Source organism: Schistocerca serialis, chromosome 6, assembly GCF_023864345.2.
Source record: "Schistocerca serialis cubense isolate TAMUIC-IGC-003099 chromosome 6, iqSchSeri2.2, whole genome shotgun sequence".
Lineage (NCBI taxonomy): Eukaryota > Metazoa > Arthropoda > Insecta > Orthoptera > Acrididae > Schistocerca > Schistocerca serialis.
Window position 1 is genome coordinate 721561842 of NC_064643.1, and position 15367 is coordinate 721577208.

At 48.5% G+C, this 15367-nt stretch overlaps 1 protein-coding gene across 1 annotated transcript in view; it reads left to right on the plus strand.

Moving 5' to 3' along the window:
• The window catches only part of LOC126485046 (protein madd-4-like), a 697683-nt gene that overhangs the window by 209099 nt on the left and 473217 nt on the right, over window positions 1-15367 (plus strand). The gene's annotated exons all lie outside the window — the stretch shown is intronic.

Below are 15367 nucleotides of genomic sequence, written 5' to 3' on the forward strand. Positions count from 1 at the left end.
GTGCGGTGTTAATGTTCACTGTGCCCACCTTATATGCTTGGTTCGTTGTCGTTGTCATGCTCGTGTCATGTCATTGAGAACTCCAAGGGCTTTAGTCCACTATTCGTGCTCAGAGGGGTGCCCGCCAACGGGCTGCCCTCCTTCGTGGTCGTTCCGTGGTGTGCATCCTGTAGGTGAGTGGTCATCATTTGGGGGTGGCAATTCCTGTAGGTCTTCGACTGGTTCCGCCCAGTCGCAGTGGTCACCCATCCGAGAAACGTCCTCTGATGTATTTCGACGTGGCTGCCGGGACATTGGTGTCCCTGACTCCTTCGTCGGCAGCGCTGGGTCAGTCGGTGTCAATGAAGAGGGACCATCTAAAAGGCAGGACATCCGGTCACCATCGGACGGAATCCTGTCAGCGTCCTCTGAAGACACGTGTCCTGTGTCAGACAGTTCTTCGGCTGGGATACCTTCCGTGTCCCCTAGGCTAGGGGGGGACGTGTCACCCGAACTATGGCGACGCTTTTTGCGACGCTTCGGCGATCGCTGTTTGCGTGCCCTGCCCTCTGCTGCCTCACTGTGTTCGTCGGTCGTTCGTTGGTCCGTTGCCGGCGCCACCGTCTGGACCTCCACTTCCACGTCTCTTGCTACATGTGAGTTTTCGGAAGGTTCCTCCCTCAACTGTCGTGACATGGGTGCAGGGACATTCTCCGAGTCACCTCCATGCTCCCGTAACTCGGTCTGCTCTTGCATAAACACGTCCTTGTCACGCTCCGAACTTGGCAACACCTCCCGGCGAGCCACCGACACGTACGTCATCGGCAGTTGCGTGGGAACTTCTCGCTGTGACGCTTCTCCACGTGGCAGTTGCACGACGCGGCGTTGTATGCACTCCGAGCGGATATGTCCTTCTCCACCACAGCCAGAACAGGTGCGTGGCTGGCCATCGTAGATCACAATAGCTCGACATCCGCCAATGTATAAATAAGACGGAATATGTTTAGTAAGGACGATCCGCACCTGTCGCACGCCGTTTAGCACAGGATAGGTAGTAAAACTAGCCCAGCGTTCAGGCGTATGACTAAGTACCGTTCCATATGGTCGCAGCGATTCAGTAACCATCGATTCAGGCACCTCAAACGGCAATTCAAAGATCCGAATGACCCTCACACCCAATCCTGAAGGAGCTACTGTTACATCGCTGATATGGCCATCAGAGTGTCGAAATTTAAATCCTCTTTGAGCAGCGGAGAGAGTTCTTTCACACGCAGCTTCATCAGTCATCTTTACGTACATTGTACTGCTTACAATGGACAGGTGTATTCCAATTATGTCTGCAGCAGGTAAACGAACTTCTTCCCTCAAAAAACGCTCTATTTCGAAAGCTTTGGGTCTGGCAAATTCGTTGTCGAACGTAAATTGGAGCGTAGTCTTTCGAAAATTGTGTGCCATGGCGATCGAGTCAGACAACAACACGCGCGAGTACCGGCGGTGTAAACACTTCCTCTTCACGCGCGCCCGCGGCCGGGACAGCAGGTCCGTGCCGCGCCACTGCCGAAAGCAGACTGTGAGCTACCGAAGCACGACTCACGCCCGGTACTCACAGCTGTACTTCTGCCAGTATCTTGTCTCCTACCTTCCAAACTTTACAGAAGCTCTCCTGCGAACCAGGAGAGCTTCTGCAAAGTTTGGAAGGTAGGAGACGAGATACTGGCAGAAGTAAAGCTGTGAGTACCGGGCGTGAGTCGTGCTTCGGTAGCTCAGTTGGTAGAGCACTTGCCCGCGAAAGGCAAAGGTCCCGAGTTCGAGTCTCGGTCGGGCACACAGTTTTAATCTGCCAGGAAGTTTCAAGTCTACATCTATTTTCCCCTCAACAGCCTCGACCTTACTGTTACTTTCTTACTGACTTGGTTAACTAGCTCATTTAACACATTCACCATTCTCAGAAGTCTGGTAATACATCTCTAGTTTCGTGCGCATACCTGCAACTTTATGCGCAATAGCTTGAATTTTCGCATCCATGTACAGGCGAATGTTCTGTCTGTGTACACCCATCCCCTTGGTTTGAGAGGTACACACACGCGCGAATTTTTCCGTAAGTTTCGCATGTACCTACCATCATTCAGTTTTCTTGTTTCATCAATAACGAGAAACCCATACTGTGAATGGTTCCAGCAATTTGCACACATCTTTACAAAATCATTGAACGACATGTCCATTCCGACATGTGCCTGGTAAATGTATTTTAAATTCAGGTAGCCTTGTTTGAAGGCTATAATGAGGTTTGCGTTATCCCTAACCAATATTTGGGGAATCTGGAATATGTCTGACTTAGATAAAAAATATCAGCACCCATATGACGGCCGAAACAGAAATATTTTCGAATTTGGTCTTGGTTTTCCACAGCAACATCGTCAAATATGAAGGCAGTGTTTGGCTTTGCTTTTTCAGGTGGAGGGATATCACCGCTTTCACTGAATGTCGTGTATGTAACACCATCCACACCGTGCAATATCTCCTGCAATAGCTGATACTCGGATTGAACAGTGTTGTTGAGAATACACAAACATGTTCAAATCGAACCCCATCTACATGTGTTAGCAGAGTCATGAGGACATTAGTCTTCTCACAATTGGATGGACCTGCAATAATTGCTTGTGTATTATCAGGAAGGAGAATTCCGTTCTTCGTGTTCTTCTTCAGGTCTTCATTTGCATCTTCACAGGACCAGTCAGCGACAACAAAGTCCTTGTGGTGAGGGTGCTTCACCCAGCCCGCCACGATACTAACTACACCAGGTACACACAAGTAGTTGGATATATAGAAAAATACACTTGAAAGGATAGCAGTAGTAGTATGTGTAGCCACTATAGTTACATCATTTAACCGACTGAGCTATATTGACTACACAGAGATATCAACTATATACACTCCTGGAAATTGAAATAAGAACACCGTGAATTCATTGTCCCAGGAAGGGGAAACTTTATTGACACATTCCTGGGGTCAGATACATCACATGATCACACTGACAGAACCACAGGCACATAGACACAGGCAACAGAGCATGCACAATGTCGGCACTAGTACAGTGTATATCCACCTTTCGCAGCAATGCAGGCTGCTATTCTCCCATGGAGACGATCGTAGAGATGCTGGATGTAGTCCTGTGGAACGGCTTGCCATGCCATTTCCACCTGGCGCCTCAGTTGGACCAGCGTTCGTGCTGGACGTGCAGACCTCGTGAGACGACGCTTCATCCAGTCCCAAACATGCTCAATGGGGGACAGATCCGGAGATCTTGCTGGCCAGGGTAGTTGACTTACACCTTCTAGAGCACGTTGGGTGGCACGGGATACATGCGGACGTGCATTGTCCTGTTGGAACAGCAAGTTCCCTTGCCGGTCTAGGAATGGTAGAACGATGGGTTCGATGACGGTTTGGATGTACCGTGCACTATTCAGTGTCCCCTCGACGATCACCAGTGGTGTACGGCCAGTGTAGGCGATCGCTCCCCACACCATGATGCCGGGTGTTGGCCCTGTGTGCCTCGGTCGTATGCAGTCCTGATTGTGGCGCTCACCTGCACGGCGCCAAACACGCATACGACCATCATTGGCACCAAGGCAGAAGCGACTCTCATCGCTGAAGACGACACGTCTCCATTCGTCCCTCCATTCACGCCTGTCGCGACACCACTGGAGGCGGGCTGCACGATGTTGGGGCGTGAGCGGAAGACGGCCTAACGGTGTGCGGGACCGTAGCCCAGCTTCATGGAGACGGTTACGAATGGTCCTCGCCGATACCCCGGGAGCAACAGTGTCCCTAATTTGCTGGGAAGTGGCGGTGCGGTCCCCTACGGCACTGCGTAGGATCCTACGGTCTTGGCGTGCATCCGTGCGTCGCTGCGGTCCGGTCCCAGGTCGACGGGCACGTGCACCTTCCGCCGACCACTGGCGACAACATCGATGTACTGTGGAGACCTCACGCCCCACGTGTTGAGCAATTCGGCGGTACGTCCACCCGGCCTCCCGCATGCCCACTATACGCCCTCGCTCAAAGTCCGTCAACTGCACATACGGTTCACATCCACGCTGTCGCGGCATACTACCAGTGTTAAAGACTGCGATGGAGCTCCGTATGCCACGGCAAACTGGCTGACACTGACGGCGGCGGTGCACAAATGCTGCGCAGCTAGCGCCATTAACGGCCAACACAGCGGTTCCTGGTGTGTCCGCTGTGCCGTGCGTGTGATCATTGCTTGTACAGCCCTCTCGCATTGTCCGGAGCAAGTATGGTGGGTCTGACACACCGGTGTCAATGTGTTCTTTTTTCCATTTCCAGGAGTGTATTTTACCCATGAAGAATAACTTCAGCAATGATCCTCTCAGTAACTCGTATAGCATTTAAAAACATTAATAATTGTAATACTTTGATTATAATGAGAGAGGTATGAAATAAAACACAAAAACGGTTTGAGATTATAAATACATAAATTATTTATTTAAATATCATACATGGGGTGTAGTATTTCAGGAATATCATTACAATCTGTATGTATCTTCTTCTTCTTCTTCGCACCTGCACAGTATTTACCAAATAAAGCTTTTTGACAAGCAATAAATTCAGCATATATCTCACTCAAACTCAAACCAATAGATTACTCACAGTACTCAGGTTTTTCACACACACCTTTAATCTGTTTCTCTTTAGGTTTAGCGTTCATGTGCGAACAAAGGTGTTGCTTAAGATCGTCAAAATGCACACGTAGGGAGTTGACAACATCATTGTATGCAGAGTCTATGGTAGGCAACCAACGGTTCAGTCTGTCCAGTTCAAGACGTATGGCAATGTTCAGATCGTATAACTTCATAACTTAGGCATGTCTTAGATAAACACAGTTGTCACCCGATTTCACACATAATGCACAGTCATCACACACTGTTGTAATAGAAAGTGTCACACCACTAAGGCGAATGTCTAGAGGAGAACGAGTTGTATAATACTCTGTAGTCATCTGCTGATTGATGTAGCGCTCTGCACGACATATTTCATCCCAGTCGAACTCGGAAATTGGCACTTGAACACATTTGGATATTTTTTCAATCTCCATTCTCGCATGCAACCCCCAGACACGATGCGCTTCTATAACAATGTTCACACGTTTCGATCCATTGGGAGTTAAATTGTATGTGGAGGTGATAAGCTTAGGAGCACTGGACGCCTTCTTATCCACCGTCTCTGCACTTTGTGGTTGCGCTATCACAGAGATGTTCTGCTGGGATGGGTCATACGTTGGTGACCAGTGCAGACCTCCATCTTGTTGTTTAACACCACCAGCGACAGCATTCGATGAGTGGGACGGACAACAACAACTCCTTGTCCTGCTCCATCAAGTGGGCTACGTGCGCTACCGGATCCCAGGTGGCCGCAGCTGGTTCAGACGCGCTGGAGGCTGTTGCTCCAGGTCTCGACGAGATGGCAGACAAGGTTTCTACAGGCCAGGACGTGGCAGCAGAGCTTGGCATGTTGGCACTCGACCCTGTTGAACAAAGGCGAGGAAGCATTAGACATGGACCAAGACGTGAAAACTTTGAATAAAAAGGCTAAGCAGAGAGAATGATGTGATACGGGATACTTACTTTTCCTTAATCCTGTTGTGCAAACTGTGCTGGAGTGCGACTGCTTTTAGCACTTCATTGTTCTTCTTCTTCTTCTTCTTCTTCTTCTGATGCTGCCGACTGACTGAGGCCCCAGAGCTGCTGAGTATCACCTAGATCTCCTACAATGACATCACCAGATACTACTATCCTATTGGCGGAAGTCTAGCACATGACTAGTATTAAGCGTCCCTATTGGTTCCAACCATTTCTTGGATTACATCACAGAGTGGACGACAGCGTGCTCTGGTGGTGGCAATATGTACAGCACCACTTGGACCTCGTGGTGAACACAGTGTATGCGGCCATATTGGATAACGGTACTCGCGTCATCAGATGACATTACGGGCGACAGTGCCCTCTGGTGACAGTACTGGGTACTAGGCCACATGGTGAACACAATGTATGCCACCATCTTGAATAATAGTAGTCGTGTCATCAGATGGCGTCATGGACGACAGCGCCCTCTACTGGTGGTAGTGTGTAGTAAGTCAGTTGGAGTCTGGAACTCGTGGTGAGCGCACACACTGGGTAGCGGTAGTGGCTCAAATGGTTTACATAAAGACTGGTGCATGATTTCGACAGCTGATGATTAGCAAGCACGCTTGCAGAGTCTTTTAGTAGTTTGCATGTCTGTATGCTGTGTGGCATGTCAGAGTGTGTCTTCTGTATTACTGTGGTAAATATACTCCACCCCTAAATAAATTGTTCCAAAATAAATAAAGTACACCCCTTCCTCTCTCCACCAGCCCAGTGCAGGCTGAGTCCTTTTCCCATCAGGTCCTAGGAAGAGGTGGCAGTGAGGCGTCTTAGTTGTGTGGAGTTGAGCTTCGTTTGTTGCAATTTTCTTAGGTCAGTAAACCTGGGTGTGATGCATTATCCTGTTGGAATTTGAACTTCCCGCTGATTCCTAGGAAGAGGTGTCGGTCAGATGACTTAGGTTAGTGGAGGTAGTCCAAGTGACCTTTTTTCCCACCATTTTCTGAGGTTAGTAGAGGTGTGATGCATTATCCTGTTGGAATTTGAACTTCCCGCCATTTTCTGTGGGAGTGGGTTAGGTTAGTGTACATAGCCCAATCGACCTATCTTCCCACCAAAATTAAAATTTCCCACCAGCGGCGCGTGGCTGGGGTGTGTGGCACTTGCGTCATCAACTGACATCACGGCCACCATCTTGGATTATGTCATGCGCTTCTGCCATCTTGGATGATGTCATCACCGCCATCTTGTATACATCTGGCAGCAATGGAGAGCGGGACAACGGTCCCCTAGCCCCTCTACTTGCGTAGGGATCGGCATTAAGCCCAAAGCGCCACGGATTGTCAACTCCCGATGTTGACTACCTGGAGAGCAACTGGGCAGCGTCCTATAAAGCTGTAAAGTTGAAAATTACCAAGTAAGGGTGGTGACGGCACTTGACTCGTGGAAGCGAGATATCACTGGCGAGAGCAGCGCTGTTTACGGCGAACATAGTGAAACCTGGTACCGTGGCAGCTGCTGAAGTGGAATCTCTCTCGCCGTTGGGTTGCTGGTGTACTGGAAATGAGGCAACCCGCAGTACGTCACTGTGTGGCTCGTGGTTGGGCCGTAGGTGGCAGTCGAGGTGCAGCATCCCTCTTTCAAGCAATCTTGCCGTATGATTGGCCGCTGCGACGTAGGTGACAGTCAGTGGTACCACATATGCCCAATATGAATACCGGAGCATTCTGTCGCTTACTGTACGCTGCGTCAATCACACAGCCTCCGACACAAGAAACACAGGGCACGTGGCCAGATGATCTTTCATTCGTCAAGCCGGCCGCTGTGGTTGAGCGGTTCTGGGCGTCTCAGTCTGGAACCGCGCGACCGCTACGGTCGCAGGTTCCAATCCTGCCGCGGACATGGATGTGTTTGCCGTCCTTAGGTTAGTTAGTTTTAAGTAGTTCTGAGTTCTGGGGGACTGATGACCTCAGATGTTAAGTCCCATAGTGCTCAGAGCCATTTGAACCAGTTTTCATTGTGATTCTCAATTTCTCCAGGCGTATTTTATGACGAAATAAATCTCGGGTAAACAGCCTGGTGTGAGTGTGCACAGGATACAATATTTCGGCAATCGACCACGTTGCCATCATCAGGTGTGCTGATGTACTGACCGGCGGTGCGCCAGCACCATACACATATAGGACAATCCCCCTCCCGCTCCTCCCTCAGGCGCTTCCTCTTTTTTGTTTTCTTTCTTTTTTTTGTTTTTTTTCCTTGTTCTGAATGTTATTTTAATTTTTTTGTTTTATATTTATTTATTTATTTTATTTATTTATTTATTTATTTATTTATTTATTTTTTGTGTGTAATTGATCAGAGGCCTTCTGCGCCCCGCTGGTAATATGTTGAGTCACGTCTTCTCGAAATTGATGTGTTCCGTTCAATTGGCTTAACACATTCCAGCTGCGAGGCGGCTCGTGGAAAGCACTCCCAAGGAAGTTCGAAAAAAATTGTCTGTATTTTGGGTGACGGACAACGACATAATGACGGTCATTGAGGTATGTCCAAAAATCGAGTACAGAGTCTACAGTTTGTCCAAATAAGTAATGAATGGCATGTCCGCGAATCCAATTCACAGCATTGGTCTTTGTCCGAGGAAAATAGTCACGTTCCGGAAATAATAATGAAAGGGGAGTAATCCGATCCGGAATGTCCCGCGTTAGAAAAGCCACAATACGTCGAACCAAGTGCCAAACCTCCGCCGCCGGTCCTCAAACAAACCGATGTTCATCATTGTCTGGCACTCCACACGTGGAGCATAGAGGTGATTGGGCGAGGTGGATACGATGAAGGCGAAATTGGTTGATTTGCTTACCATTGACAGTTAGGTACCAGACAGATTGAACATTCGTGTCAAGGTAACAGGCGAACACCGCGCGCCATACATGACGCCAGTCAACCTGGGGGAACTTTTGTTCAATCGGGTTAGGTGGACGACCTAATTGGAGGACATTGTATACTGCCTTTGTCTTGAGTAAAAGCTGTCTTGGTAAGGTGAGGCGTAGATAACTGAGTTCCAGAAAGAAGTACCGTATATAATGGAACTGGGCCGGAACATCCAGTCGGTGTGGTCCGCTCCCCCAGGGCGGTCCAGGTACAGCGTCCGTTGTCCCGCCGTCTGGGCGCTGCGTCCTAGGTCTTCTCGTTCAGGAGGGTCTGCCGGCACCGCTCTCGTTATTCTTCCCTCCTCCCCCGAAGTCGGTACACTCTGGGAAATATCCTTTTTCTTCTTAATCCGGGTGATCGCGGGTTCCCACGCCTTGCTAAGGATGTAATCGCCGTCACGATTTAGTTATGGCTCCCTTACTCTGATTTCTATGGCTTGTTTGATGACACAGTCCCAATATTTGGAAGTCTGTGTCAGGACTTTAGTTTGGTCATAATCCACGCCGTGGAGTTCCGACGGGCAACGCACAGCGATTGCCGACTTAATGGACTGTTGCAGTCTAGTGTGCCGTTGAAGTTCTCGGCATCGGTCCTCAATGGTACGAATGGTCTGCCCTATGTATACACTACCGCATTGGCAAGGTATCTGATAAACCCCTGATTTACGTAGACATAGGTTGTCCTTGACACTACCAAGAAGCCTCTTGGTTTTGCTTGGAGGACGGAAGATGATTTTCACTTGGTGTTTACGTAAAATGCGTCCAATTATTCCGGATAAGGCCCCGCATAACAATAATTCCTCATTCGTCAACGACATCTACCGTAGTAGCGGCGCATTTCTGGACACATTTTCACAGGACCTTTTTTCCTCCATTTCCAGTCAGGAATCCGTCCCTGCTAAAAATGGCTCTGAGCACTATGCGACTTAACTTCTGAGGTCATCAGTCGCCTAGAACTTAGAACTAATTAAACCTAACCAACCTAAGGACATCACACACATACATGCTCGAGGCAAGATTCAAACCTGCGACCGTAGCGGCCGCTCGGTTCCAGACTGCAGCGCCTAGAACCGCACGGCCACTCCGGCCGGCTCCGTCTCTGCAGTTTGTCGATTTTACTACTGTTCTACATCTGCATCTACATCTACATTTATACTCCGTAAGCCACCCAACGGTGTGTGGCGGAGGGCACTTTACGTGCCACTGTCGTTACCTCCCTTTTCTGTTCCAGTCGCGTATGGTTCGCGGGAAGAACGACTGTCTGAAAGCCTCCGTGCGCGCTCGAATCTCTCTAATTTTACAATCGTGATCTCCTCAGGAGGTATAAGTAGGGGGAAGCAATATATTCGATACCTCAGCCAGAAACGCACCCTCTCGAAACCTGGCGAGCAAGCTACACCGCGATGCAGAGCGCCTCTCTTGCAGAGTCTGCCACTTGAGTTTGCTAAACATCTCCATAACGCTATCACGGTTACCAAAAAACCCTGTGACGAAACGCGCCGCTCTTCTTTGGATCTTTTCTATCTCCTCCGTCAACCCGATCGGGTATGGATCCAACACTGATGAGCAATACTCAAGTATAGGTCGAACGAGTGTTTTGTAAGCCACCTCCTTTGTTGATGGACTACATTTTCTAAGGACTCTCCCAATGAATCTCAACCTGGTACCCGCCTTACCAACAATTAATGTTATATCATCACTCCACTTCAAATCGTTCCGTACTCATACTCGCAGATATTTTACAGAAGTACATCTACATCTACATCTACATCTACATCTACATCTACATCCATACTCCGCAAGCCACCTGATGGCGTGTGGCGGAGGGTACCCTGAGTACCTCTATCGGTTCTCTCTTCTATTCCAGTCTCGTATTGCTCGTGGAAAGAAGGATTGTCTGTATGCTTCTGTGCGGGCTCTAATCTCTCTGATTTTATCCTCATGGTCTCTTCGCGAGATATACGTAGGAGGGAGCGATATACTGCTTGACTCTTCGGTGAAGGTATGTTCTCGAAACATTAACAAAACCCCGTACCGAGTTACTGAGCGTCTCTCTTGCAGAGTCTTCCACTGGAGTTTATCTATCATCTCCGTAACTCTTTCGCGATTACTAAATGATCCTGTAACGAAGCGCGCTGCTCTCCGTTGGATCTTCTCTATCTCTTCTATCAACCCTATCTGGTACGGATTCCACACCGCTGAGCAGTATTCAAGCAGTGGGCGAACAAGCGTACTTCCTTTGTTTTCGGATTGCATTTCCTTAGGATTCTTCCAATGAATCTCAGTCTGGCATCTGCTTTACCGACGATCAACGTTATATGATAATTCCATTTTAAATCACTCCTAATGCGTGCTCCCAGATAATTTATGGAATTAACTGCTTCCAGTTGCTGACCTGCTATTTTGTAGCTAAATGATAAGGGATCTAGAATGAGATTTTCACTCTGCAGCGGAGTGTGCGCTGATATGAAACTTCCTGGCAGATTAAAACTGTGTGCCCGACCGAGACTCGAACTCGGGACCTTTGCCTTTCGCGGGCAAGTGCTCTACCAACTGAGCTACCGAAGCACGACTCACGCCCGGTACTCACAGCACTTGCCCGCGAAAGGCAAAGGTCCCGAATTCGAGTCTCGGTCGGGCACACAATCTGCCAGGAAGTTTGATAAGGGATCTATCTTTCTATGTATTCGCAGCACATTAGACTTGTCTACATTGAGATTCAATTGCCATTACCTGCACCATGCGTCAATTCGCTGCAGATCCTCCTGCATTTCAGTACAATTTTCCATTGTTACAACCTCTCGATACACCACAGCATCATTTGCAAAAAGCCTCAGTGAACTTCCGATGTCATCCACCAGGTCATTTATGTATATTGTGAACAGCAACAGTCCCATGACACTCCTCTGCGGCACACCTGAAATCACTCTTACTTCGGAAGACTTCTCTCCATTGAGAATGACATGCTGCGTTCTGTTATCTAGGAACTCCTCAATCCAATCACACAATTGGTCTGATAGTCCATATGCTCTTACTTTGTTCATTAAACGACTGTGGGGAACTGTATCGAACGCCTTGCGGAAGTCAAGAAACACGGCATCTACCTGTCTACCTGTGAACCCGTGTCTATGGCCCTCTGAGTCTCGTGGACGAATAGCGCGAGCTGGGTTTCACACGACCGTCTTTTTCGAAACCCATGCTGATTCCTACAGAGAAGATTTCTAGTCTCCAGGAAAGTCATTATACTCGAACACAATACGTGTTCCAAAATTCTACAACTGATCGACGTTAGAGATATAGGTCTATAGTTCTGCACATCTGTTCGACGTCCCTTCTTGAAAACGGGGATGACCTGTGCCCTTTTCCAATCCTTTGGAACGCTATGCTCTTCTAGAGACCTACGGTACACCGCTGAAAGAAGGGGGGCAAGTTCCTTCGCGTGCTCTGTGTAAAATCGAACTGGTATCCAATCAGGTCCAGCGGCCTTTCCTCTATAGAGCGATTTTAATTGTTTCTCTATCCCTTTGTCATAAGACCAAAATTTCTTAGGATTTTCTGCCAAGTCAGTACATAGAACTTTACTTTTGAATTCATTGAACGCCTCTCGCATAGCCCTCCTCACACTACATTTCGCTTCGCGTAATTTTTGTTTGTCTGCAAGGCTTTGGCTATGTTTATGTTTGCTGTGAAGTTCCCTTTGCTTTCGCAGCAGTTTTCTAACTCGGTTGTTGTACCACGGTGGCTCTTTTCCATCTCTTACGATCTTGCTTGGCACATACTCATCTACCGCATATTGTACGATGGTTATGAACTTTGTCCACTGATCCTCAACACTATCTGTACTTGATACAAAACTTTTGTGTTGAGCCGTCAGGTACTCTGTAATCTGCTTTTTGTCACTTTTGCTAAACAGAAAAACCTTCCTACCTTTTTTAATATTTCTATTTACGGCTGAAATCATCGATGCCGCAATCGCTTTATGATCGCTGATTCCCTGTTCTGCTTAACTGTTTCAAATAGTTCCGGTCTGTTTGTCACCAGAAGGTCTAATATGTTATCGCCACGAGTCGGTTCTCTGTTTAACTGCTCAAAGTAGTTTTCAGATAAAGCACTTTCAAAAATTTCACTGGATTCTTTGTCCCTGCCACCCGTTATGAACGTTTGAGTTTCCCAGTCTATATCCGGCAAATTAAAATCTCCACCCAGAACTATAAGATGGTGGGGAAATCTACTCGAAATATTTTCCAAATTATCCTTCAGGTGCTCAGCCACAACAGCTGCTTAGCCAGGGGGCCTATAAAGACATCCAATTACCATGTCTGAGCCTGCTTTAACCGTGACCTTCACCCAAATCATTTCACATTTCGGATCTCCGTCAATTTCCTTCGATACTATTGCACTTCTTATCGCTATAAACACGCCTCCCCCTTCACTGTCCAGCCTGTCTCTGCGGTATACATTCCAATCTGAGTTTAGGATTTCATTACTGTTTACGCCTGGTTTCAGCCAACTTTCTGTCCCTAGTGCTATATGGGCGTTGTGACCGTTTATTAATGAGAGCAGTTCTGGGACCTTTCTATAGACGCTCCTGCAGTTTACTATTAGCACATTAATATTGTTATTCCCTGTTGCATTTTGCCTACTCCTACCTTGCCGCGTCTCAGGAGGCGTCTTGTCGGGCCTAGGGAGGGAATTCTCTAACCTAAAAAAACCCCATGTGCACGCCACACGTACTCCGCTGCCCTTGTAGCCGCTTCCGGCGTGTAGTGCACGCCTGACCTGTTCAGGGGGACCCTACATTTCTCTACCCGATAGTGGAGGTCGAGAAATTTGCACCACAGATCTCCGCAGAATCGTCTGAGCCTCTGGTTTAAGCCTTCCACTCGGCTCCAAACCAGAGGACTGCGATCGGTTCTGGGAACGATACTACAAATAGTTAGCTCTGATTCCACCCCGCGTGCGAGGCTTTCCGCCTTCACCAATTCCGCCAACCGCCTGTACGAACTGAGGATGACCTCTGAACCCAGACGGCAGGAGTCATTGGTGCCGACATGAGCAACAATTTGCAGTCGGGTGCGCCCAGTGCTCTCTATCGCCGCCGGCAGGGCCTCCTCCACATCTCGGATGAGACCCCCCGGCAAGCAGACAGAGTGAACACCGGCCGGCCGAAGTGGCCGTGCGGTTAAAGGCGCTGCAGTCTGGAACCGCAAGACCGCTACGGTCGCAGGTTCGAATCCTGCCTCGGGCATGGATGTTTGTGATGTCCTTAGGTTAGTTAGGTTTAACTAGTTCTAAGTTCTAGGGGACTAATGACCTCAGCAGTTGAGTCCCATAGTGCTCAGAGCCATTTGAACCATTTTTTTTTAGAGTGAACACCGGCCTTCTTCCCAGACCTTTTCGCTATTTCCCTGTGGGGCTCCATCACCCGCCTAACGTTGGAGCTCCCAATAACTAATAAACCCCTCCCCCCCGTGTGCCTGCTCGGACCTTGCTGAAGGAGCAGCCACATGTCCACTCACAGGCAGAGCGGGCGATGCCACACAGCCTCCACATTTACCCTCCGCCTCGTGAGCCGCGAACGCCGCTGAACCCGCCACTCACCTTGGGGAGAGGGTGGCCCAACCACCCCGGCACCCGCGAAGATGTCTCGACAGCAGGGACGGTGGGAGACGCATGTAACACCTGGGGTGTACCATGCGACGCACCAGACTCCCCACTGCCGCTACACTCCGCGGCAGCAGCCTGGGGACGGCTGACCGCGGCCATCAACACGCTCAGCTGTTCGCGAACAGTGGCCAGCTCCTCCTGCGTCCGTACACAGCAGTCACACATCCTATCCATCCTAAGGAATCAATTTACTGAAGACAAGTAATCAACTTTTAACTAGACTGCTAATTCACTAAAGGCGGCTGACTAAACTGACTAAACTGTGGTTGCTAGCCACTTCTTGTAGAAAACAATGAAAATAGCACTACCTGTTTCTGGACTGTATTGAAAACAAACACTAGCAATACTGGCACTATGGTTGACTAAAGGGACTCTCTCTGACTGTATTCAAAACAAACACGAAATCTATGGAACACTATTAATAGCACTCGACAAATAAAGCTTTCTAAAAGCAAAAACGCCGGCCGCGGTGGTCTCGCGGTTAACGCGCTCAGTCCGAAACCGCGCGACTGCTACGGTCGCAGGTTCGAATCCTGCCTCGGGCATGGATGTGTGTGATGTCCTTAGGTTAGTTAGGTTTAAGTAGTTCTAAGTTCTAGGGGACTGATGACCACAGGTGTTAAGTCCCGTAGTGCTCAGAGCCATTTGAACCATTTTAAAAGCAAAAACACACGGAAGAAGAAGTGATAAGTAATAAAAATACAGTTAATGCTTAAATTAAGGTAGCTCGCTGCACAGCAGACGTGAAGCAGACGGCGGTTAGGACGACTGCTACCAGTGTTTGTTCCGCTATCATATAATCATACAATAAAGGATCCTTCTTTCTATGTATTCGCAGTACATTGCATTTGTCTATGTTAAGGGTCAGTTGCCACTCCCTGCACCAAGTGCCTATCCGCTGCAGATCTTCCTGCATTTCGCTACAATTTTCTAATGCTTCTCTGTATACTATAGCATCATCCGCGAAAAGCTGCATGGAACTTCCGACACTATCTACTAGGTCATTGATATATATTGTGAAAAGCAATGGTCCCATAACACTCCCCTGTGGCACGCCAGAGGTTACTTTAACGTCTGTAGACGTCTCTCCATTGACAACAACATGCTGTGTTCTGTTTGCTAAAAACTCTTCAATCCAGCCACACAGCTGGC